We start from the raw sequence: 10439 nt of genomic DNA, 5'->3' as shown, positions 1-10439 counted from the left end.
GGTCTCCTGATACCATATTGAGATCAGATGTCAAACCGGGCATCTCCTAAAGGGGGTTTTGCTTTTATTGTTATGATGAAAAGTTTGAGTCCATTCATTAGCATTGGCGTCACCTCTCTCCTCTTTCACTATCAACCAGAAATTATAGTCCTTGAGAAGTTAATGGCCTCTAGTTCCGCACCTGCCTCCAATTAGTCCGGAAGCAATAGGTGAAAAATATGTTTGGACTTAATGCAAACCTCCAGGGGTACGCTGACGTCCTCATTAAGCCTAAGACTTCAGAAGAGTTCTGAGCTGCGAAATTGTACTCTCCTTTGGATTGTCAGCAAAACCAAGGCCCCTGGCAATTCAGATTATGGCCTGGCTCAAGATGCCAAGTAAGTTAGGAAAGTTGAAAAAAAAAAAAGGAAAAAGTAACTCTGGCAAGTTCCTGCAAACAAGATAGCCCTGATGGCTCACTGATGTAACAAACTAGGCTCAGTTAAGAGCAGTAAAAATAAAAATCAAACTAAAGATATCCCAGGATATTTTATTCCTAAAAGTCTTCATAACAGACTTTTAAAAAAGATAACTTGAGATTTATTTTTAAAATGTGAAAATAGCCCAGCGTTCCCATATACCTTTACCCAGCTTCTCCTAATGTTAATATCTTATATAACCATAAAATATTTACCAAAAGTAAGAAATTATAGTACATAATATGGTACATAATAGTACTGGTACAATACTATTAACTAAATACAGAACTGATTCAAATTTCACCAGATATTCCATCATTTCTCTGCTTCAGGATCCAATCTAAGATTGCACCTTGGATTTAGTTTTGTCCTGCCTCCTTAGTTCCTTCCAAACTATAACAGGTCCTCAGTTCTTCCTTGCCTTTCTGACATGTCACTTTTGACAGGTGTTCATCAGTTACTTTGTAGAGTATGCCCCAGTGTGAGTTTCCTGATGGTTTCTCATGATAAGTTTGAAGTGATGCGCAGTAGGGAGGATGCGCAGTGCGGAGGATGCACGGGGGGAGGATGCGCAGTGACGAGGCAGTGGGGAGGATGCGCAAGCTGGTGTGGTTCTCCTCAGGGCACCGCATCCACGGGCAGTTGATGTCGATACATATTACTCAGTGATACCAACCTTGATCGCTCTGCTACGGCCGTGATAGTCTTTTCATCATAAATTTTAGAGGTGAGGAAGCAGGCTTAATGGAAAAAACAAGCTAGATTACACAGCCTAAATTCAGGGTCTGACTCCAAAGTTCGTGGACTTTCCAAAATTCACTACATTGTTCCTCTTTAGTGAAACTATAGTGAAATCTCCATCTTTGTCATTGTTGTTTATTTGTGCTTCTCTGCTGAAATTTCCTAGGTGAGGATAACAGACTAACACTGTTGCCCATTATGTGTCTCGGTGTTCTTTCAGAGCTCTAGAAAAAAAGTGAATATAATTCATATAAAAATGTTAGGAAGTTAAACTTTTTGGTCTCCTGGTGAGAAGAGGATTTAAAAAACATCAGTGTCCTGTCCTTTCTCCTGAGCCAGATACCTGTTTTCTGAAGGTCCTGAACAAATGTAATTTTGTATATTGGGAAGGAAGGAAAAAAGCACCTATGCTGTGAATGTAGCTATTAATGTTTTTCATCACAGAGAGATCTGGACATAGACCAGCTGATAAACAAAATTAAACATTAAATTGAAGGAAATTTTCTCCAGAAAGTCAGTAAAAGTGATCTTGAGACAGTGACTGTGTTAGTCTCAAAAACTGGAAAAATGAGAATCTATTTTTCTCCCTCTAGCTCACTCCCATTTCTCTTCCATCAATTCTACACCTGAGATGATCACTGCACATGTCCTTGGAAGTGTATCACATGGGATAGACTTCATCTTCTATTAAAAAGAGCTTTAGTAAATGGCATTAAAATGTTATCCAAATAATTAACCAAACACTTTATATAGTAAATATAAAATTGTTTTCAATTAACTTGTATCTGTTTTTATATTTATCCATAGTCAGAATATAATTCTTGCATTGGGATAAATGAATATATGAGTCTGCTATTGGTATATACCATCTCACACTAAGGGCCTGGGTTTTTTTCTTGTTTGTACAGAACTATCCATGAATCACGGAGCTATTCTATGCTTTATAAGAAAAAATCCTGAGTCATCTCTCTTTCGAGTGTCCCAGTGGAGAGTACTTGAAACTACAGAGGGTATCAGAGAGAGTGCGGTTTATTCTTTAAGCCACAGATATTTTTCAAGTTAATATACCAGAGTGATCATGACCCCTGAGACCAGAACACTACTTGGGTTCAAATCCTGGCTTTTCAATACACTCGTTGGGTGGCCGTAACTAAACAATTAGTCTTTCTGTGCGATGGTCTCCTCGTTTGTAAAACTGAGACAACAATGATACCTACCTCATCTGCAGGATGGGTATAACAATGGTAAGCACCTCAAGCGTTGTAATGAAGATTAAATGAGGAAATAATTGTAAAACACAAGTACAATTTGTGTAGAACAGATGTACACAGAGTAACTGTGAATCCTAGTTTGCCTTAGACACTCTTGATTCCGATTGTCCTTTCATAATTATTAATAGAACCTCCCTTTTAGCCTAAAAACAGTCCCAGTTTGCAATATAAATTACATAATCATCCTAGTTACAAAGCACATGGTAAATACCCTATAACTGTTAGTTATTGACGTAATTTTGTTCTATGACCATTAGTTACTATCATAACTTTGTTCTAAGCATTAGGAATACAGCAATAAGCAACAGTGACAAAAAAAGAAAAAAAATAGTAACCTTTGACCTTGTGAAATTTGTATCCTAGTTGGGAGAGATAACGAAATATCAAAATCAGTTAGTAAAATATATATGAGATGGTGATAAGTATTAGGGAGTACAGTGACAGCTTAACTCCCAGGCCTTCTATCCTATCTTCTCAAAGGTATCAGTAGAATCTCTAAGCTTGTCTGAATAAAGAAATAGTAACTATAAATGAATTAAAGACTTAAACGTAAGACCAGACACCATAAAACTCCTAGAAGAAAACGTAGGGAAAAAGCTTCTGGATATGGGTCTTGGCAGTGACTTCTTGGATAGGGCACCTAAAACACAAGCAACAAAATAAATAAAAAAGTGTCTGTACAGCAAAAGAAACTTTCAACAAAATGAAAAGGCAACCTAAAGAATAGGGAAAATATTCACAAATATATCCGACAAAGGAGTAATAGCCAAAATATGTAAGGGACTCATACAACTCAACAGCAAAAACAAAAACAAAAAATAGAAGCGACAACAACAAAAATGATCCAACTTAAAAATGGGCATTCCTCCAAGGAAGATATGTGAATGACCAACAGGTACATGAAAAGGTGCTCAGCATCACTAATCAGAAGGGAAAGGCAAGTCAAAAACCACAATGAGATAACACCTCACTCCTGGTAAAATGGCTACTATCAAAAAGACAAGAAGTAACCAGTGCTGATGAGGATATGGATAAGAAGGAATCTTTGCGGATAACTGATGGGACTGTAATGGTACAGACATATTGTACCATATTGATACAGCCACCACAGAAAACAGTATGGAGTTTCTTCAAAAAAATTAAAAATAGGACCACCATATGACCCAGCGATTCCATTTCTGGGTATTCATCCAAAAGGAAGTGAAAACATTAACTTGAAAAGATAGCATCATTTACAATAGTCAATCCATGGAAACAACCTAAGTATCCATCAACAATGACTGGGGACAAAGAACATGCACAGTACATTAGGTGAGAGTGGACTGATCCAACATTAGCTTGTAAATGGATACTTTGTCTACTTAGGTAGTTTTACCCTTAATCAATAACTGATAGATTTTAAATAAAATGACTGGGTATGGAGTCTGACCTCACCTGTATCCCTAATAAGCCACAGCAAGATGGAGAGAGCAAATTATTTATTTCTCTTAGCCAACTCCTTTGCCATCACCTCTATATTTGTCACCAGTGTTGGACCTTGATGGCATAATTATTATTTTACCTTCTCGCAGCAACAATATAACACACCAAGGTTTCACTAAAGGCAGGCTAGGACAGAGTTCAAGGTCTCCTGCCCCGAATCTGGGCAGTTCCAACTAACTCTATGATATATGCCAAATCATTTTAGTTCTTTAAGCTTCAATATTTTAATCTGTAAAATAAGACTAGTAATACTTTCCAAAAACCAAGTATCTACTCAAATATTTGGTCACCTTCATCTGTATGTCTGGCTAATGATAAGGCTTGCAAAAGAAGTCAGTTCTCATTGCTTTTCTTCATTTATATACTGTTTCTCTCAGCTAAGTTTATGGAAAACATAAAGTGGATTTTTTATACTTTATTTGTGTGCTACTACATATTTTAAATTTTACTTTCCTTCCTTCCTCTGGTCATCTAAATTCACATTTTGCCAGAGAGTCTCAAGATCCTAGAGATACTTCATTTTTAAAATTTAGATTATGAGCTCTCATGAGTGGACAGCTCAAAAGTACAAGAAAAATCTATGTGTTGTATCTTGTAAATGAAACACTCTGTTGTGTTTCCCACAGGAAGACCTGTACCCCAGGACCGGTCTCTTTGTTCCTGTCTCCTTAGCGTAACAGATCATATCCCAGGACCTAGAATTACAGTGGTTTGCGGAAGGAACTATAATTAGAAGTTGCAATAACGATGGTGTTTCACAGGAAAGGATGGTGCATGTGAGGCATGATTATATTCACCCAATTTTCTGTCCTTTACTCAGTGGGAAATCTCTTTAGAGGCAGACAAGTCAATAGGTTTCTAGACAATCGGTCACTAAGAGTCAGCTCACAGCCAGTGCAGGACACTTGGGGAGAGGGCAAACAGCATGTGCGAGAGGAGCAGACTTCAACAAAAAGAACATGAATATAAAGGGAGAGTGTAGAGCTCAGTGGTAGAGCGCACACTTAGCACGCACAGGGTCCTGGGTTCAATCCCCAGTGCCTCCGTTAAAAATAAATAAATAAACCTAATTTCCTTCCCCTGCCAAAAGTAAAAATAAAAAAGATATCCTTTAAAAGAAAATGAGTTGGGAGGGAGGGTGTAGCTCAGTGGTAGGACACGTGCCTAACATGCACAAAGTCCTGGGTTCAATCCCCAGCACCTCCATTAAAAAATAAGCAAATAAATAAATAAACACCTAATTACCTCCTCCCCCAAAGTAAAAAAAGTAATAAAGGTTTTTTAAATGAAAAGAATATGAGTTAGTAGGTGCCCAAGCAAGCTTCAGTGGAAAAACTTTGATTTCCTACCAACCTATCGGCATGACTGACGTCCCTACAATTTCTTGGATTAGTGCTTTGGGGGCCTGTCCTAAGCTGGACGTGGGTACCTCTGTGTCTGTCACAGAGAACATCTCAGCTTAGTCTGTGGACACAGCCTGGAAGGAACAGAAACATACAGTCAATTGTTCTGATTTAAAGGCTTAATTTAATTTAGTTTAATTTCATCTAAAGGCTTGCTTTTGTCTGTTCTGATTTAAAGTAATATAGAGACCAGGGCGTGGGGTGTCGCTTCTAAAGACAGGGCCTGCTTGTCCACGAGGCATTAGAAAGATATTGAACATTCAGAAAACAGGTAAACAACAAGTTCACACCGTAGAGCACAGGGAACTATACTCAATACCCTGCTGTAACTATGGCGAAAAAGAATATGAAAATGAATATATGTACATGCATGTATGACTGAAGCGTTGTGCTGTACACCAGAAAATAGCACACCATTGTAAACCGACTCTACTTCAATAAAAATGTATATTAAAAAAAAAAGAAAGAAAAAGAAAGATCTAGAACAGAAATAAAGTTTCTAGGCAGGGCTGGGAAAACGCTTGCTAATAATCAGAAAGTCAACCATGACAGTGATGATTCTGCTGAAACAAACTTTAGCAACTTCATAATTATGCCTAAGGATACGCCTCCTCTGAGAATATTCTCGAGCCCTTTGCTGAAAACAAATGCAGGAGCTGGTACTTCCCACAGGGCCTGTGACTTCCACTGTTATTAATGAAAACTTTTAATCATTTAATTAACTTTACTCTTTATTTTTTTTTTCTTCTTTCGCTTTCAGACAAAAATTACAGTCATTAAAAAGTTTCTGCCCTGTGGGCCTGCACCTGCCTTCAGTTACAATAGAGACAGTGGATAAAAATATGTTTGGAAGATTCCAAACCTCTAAAGGGAGGCCACTGCCGATGGCAAGTAGGAAGCCAGGGGAGAGATGTGACTGGGAATTTGGATTTCTTCCGGCAAGCTTCAACACGCCTAAAGTTTCAGATTGCTGCTTGGCAGCCAATGCTGAGTGAAGTCAAAAAAAGGTCACAAAGTACAAGTTAAAGGTGAGCAACTTTGAATCGCCAATCCAAAGTCATCATGTAGTAAATTCAGTCAAACCATGGACAATCCAATAGGACAATGAAAAACAAAGTAGGCAAATATTTTTTAGACTAAACGGTTCAGCCTGATTGATTGGTAAATTTACTTCCAACAGAAAAATATTCTAGGTACTATTTCTGTTGAAGCACAAGTTAATTATGAAACAATTCTTTCTCTCTGAACAAGAACAAAACTATTACAAGATAACTCATCTTCTCCCAACCCCGCAAAATATAAGTTTGAGGAAGAGCCTATTGGTTGAGATTGTTGATTTGTTTAACCCCAAATTAGTAAAAAGAAACAAACAGAAAAAAAAATCCAAAAACCCTCTCTAGGCAAAACCAGGCCCAAAGAGAAACGTGTTGAGACATTATTACCGAGCAAGAACTAACCACAATTTCTCAGCACAATATACAATTGCTGTTGTATTGTTAATGCACCAGGTAAGTGCTTAGCTCAGTGGTGTCATTCAGGAATTCCTGGTAGACATTATACATTCTCTGTGGCCAAATGACTAAAATTTCACTGTTAGAAAACCAACTTTACGACAGAAATAAATGTCTTTGGAAAGGTATCCATTTCCGTTATGAAGGAGCCATCAGGGCATCACAAAATAACTGGCATCTTGAAAAACAGATGAGAGGGACTAAAAGGAGAGAAAAAAGGAGAGAGTTCACCCATGTCACAACTTGTCCTGAGTCTTTGAAATAATCTGTGGACAAAGGAACAAATCATTCTATTATGAGGATCTGAGAATATCACGCCCACACCCATGGAAATCGTACCATATTCTTGCATTTTAGAAGGTAAAAAAAAATTCTGGTAAAAAAAAAAAACATTCTTCTATAAAGGAGTCTTTTCATCAGAAGTTAGTAGCATTAATTATTATGATGAAGGGAAAATAGAAAAACAAAGAATTGGTGGAAAGATTTGTTATTTATCCTCTCCTCATCATTTCCTTTATTCTGTTCAATTCCATAGCATTCAACTGTCTTAAAACATCAGTTGGCACAAGGCAGTCATTCACTAAATTCTTTGGAGTCCAAATTATCTGAAGTTTAGCTAGAACAGTGCTAGAGGCTCACCTGTCCGTTTCCTCCATAACCATCAAAACTACCTTACAAATTGATAAGGAAACCATTGTGATACCCATTTTGTAAAAAATAAAAAAGATTATATGAAGTTGGAAATGTTGAAGCAAAGTTAAGAATTACTGTGGTCTCTGACATTTAGATTTCCTAGTTCCTGTCTCCTTAGACTGGTAGGACGCGCAGCCCCTCAAGACAGCAGTGGAGGGGGAGGGGGGAATAGAGCTGTTTCAGGGCAGCCCGAGGCCTTGGTCCCTGTGGGAAACCAGACGTCCACTAGAGGGCACTGCAACCCTGTAATGCTTGGCTTCGCTGGTCCCATCACGTGGGTTCCCGTGCAGGACAGTCATAGCGAAATTCACTGTGGCAGGAAGGCTCACCTAACCAAGAAAATCTACAAAGTGGAGCTGGTAGCCTCCTGCATTAAGCAGCCAGATTCAGATTTTGGTGTCACTTAACCAGAGGCGGGGGAGGGGAGCACACTTTACGGTCAGGGAGATTAATTTTCTAAATGTTGCCGTGCTGTTTTGTAAGGTCCCCCAAACAAGGATTTTGTTGGGAACCTGTTTTTCTGTTAACTCTCAGTGTGACACTAAAACCATTGTGAACAGGAGCACAGGTGTCCCCCTGTAGAGGGCTGCCAGATTTAGCAAATAAAAATGCACGACAGCCAGTTCCACTGTTTATGTGAAATTCAAAATTAACTGGGTATCCTGTATACTGTCTGGTAACCCCGCCCTCACGTCACCCCTAGTAGCGCTGCCTTGATTAGAGCAACGAGCTGAGAAACGAAGAAAAGGGAAACCACTTCCTGCTGCCAGACACTAGCTAACCACTTCGGGATGGAAAAGTAGAGCCTTGAAGAATCAGTCTCCAATTGACATAAATGACCAGTACTCGTTAACCATGAACACCTAAATGAGGTTGTGTTCTTAGACAATAAACGTGGTAAATCTGACCAAAATGAAAAGCTGCCTGGCTAGTTTCCCCAAGAGTCGTATACCACTCCACTAAAATACCTATGTAATCTACACAGGCATTCAGAATTTCGACATTTATTGGGCAACAATTATAAACAAGTCAGCGTGATCCATGTGAGTAAACAGCAGTGAACAAATGGACCCCGTCCTGTACTGATACAGAGGTATAGAGACCGAAGAGTATGTCCTAAGGACATACTGATCTAGCTGAAGGCTATGAAGGCTATGAAACTCATGTAGCAGACAAGAGGTAAATAGGTAAAAAGGAAACTAAAAAAAAGAATAAATAAAATTCAACCATGCTACAATAACTCTAAGAATTAAGATCAAGAAAACAGACTGTGAGAATCAGGGAAATACATCAAATTAATACAAAACTTGGTTGAGAAATAAGCTTTTAGCCATTTGCATATATGGCTGTCTCCTAAAAGATCAAATGACTTTTAAAAAGGCGGACGGAATATTTACATATCCCTCTCTGTTCAGACCCCTTCTTATATAAGAGGGATGGGTACCATATGGCCAGTTGGACAACCCCAACCTTGTAAATGCTCAAGCCAAAGGGCTGGACTGTTGGAGATCTCCTTAACTCCTTTCTTTCCTTGATAATTCATACCTATTCATCAGTAGTCCTACTTCAAAATACATGTGGCATTTTAAAATTTCTTACTGCCTTCTACTCTGCCACCTGGCCTGATAAGGCCTCATCTGTAATATGGATCATTACAGTAAACGTATAAATGACTTCCGCGATTTGGTTTATTTCCCCCCAATGCAGCAGCTACAGTGATCTTGTTAAAAGGTTAAAAAAAAAAAAAAAAAAAAAAACACATTAGGACGCTGCTCTTTGCAAAACCTCCAGTGGTTTCGCACTTAAGTCAGAGCGAAAGCCAGAGTCTCAAATACAGTCGACAAAGCTTTCTGAGATGTTGCGCTTCGTTACTTCCTGGACCTCAACAGCGGCTGCTCTGCCCCTCCCTCCTCCGCCCCTCGCTCCTCCGCTTCCTGCCTGTTCCTCTGGCTGGTGCTCAGACCTGCCGGTCTACTTCTGACCTGGGGCTTTGTATTCCCTCTGCCTCTTCTGTCAAGTTGATGATCTCTTTCTCAGTAAGACTTTCCTTGACCGCCCTATTTAAAATTTAACCTCCCTTCCGAGTAGAGATTTCCTATTTCCTTTCCTGCTGTATTTTTTCTGTATATTATTTATCATCGCCTAACATACTCTGTAGTTTACTTAAATTCTTTGTGGTGTTACCCATTGTTTCTCCACCCACTCGAAAATATCTGCCATGAAAGTAGGGGTTTTTGTCTGCTCTGTCACGTCAGTATTCCTGCCACCTAGAATAACACCTGGATCAATAAGTGTTTGTTGAATGAATAAATGTTAACTCTCAACTTCATGGGTCCCTTCACATATCCCCAGACTTGTGAGTGGTCTGCTGTCTCTCCCTTTGTACAATACAGGAATAACTGCCATGTCTCATTCTCATCAGTAATTAAAAAGTCCCTTCCAACATTCTACAGTACGTGATTGCCCCTCTAAATGTGGTTTTGGACTAGTTTGTGGTTAGGACATGTTGCTTTGTTTTAGGAGAAACGTTAGCATTTTCATTCAAACATTGATCCATAAGAAATTCACAGTCAAAGTAAGAATATGGCAAGAGGGACACAAAGTCTTGATCTCGTCAGCTAAAATTGGAGGAAACAGTTTGAAGAGAAAAGGAAACGTACCCTAAAACAGAAAAGAAAAAAAAAGTTTTCTCTTTTTTTTTAACTTAATGTGGGATACAGGTGATGAAAGGTATCGTATGAAAAGTTCTTAGAATTAATAAAATAAAAGCTTCTATTCGACCACTAAATAAATAAATAAAGCCAAAGACAACAAACTGGGAGAAATATTTGCCACATGTATGAATAATATATGGATAATTCCTAAGTATGTAAAGAACTT

The sequence above is a fragment of the Camelus ferus genome, chromosome 34, assembly GCF_009834535.1.
Source record: "Camelus ferus isolate YT-003-E chromosome 34, BCGSAC_Cfer_1.0, whole genome shotgun sequence".
In the NCBI taxonomy this organism is placed as follows: domain Eukaryota; kingdom Metazoa; phylum Chordata; class Mammalia; order Artiodactyla; family Camelidae; genus Camelus; species Camelus ferus.
This window is presented reverse-complemented; position numbering follows the sequence as displayed.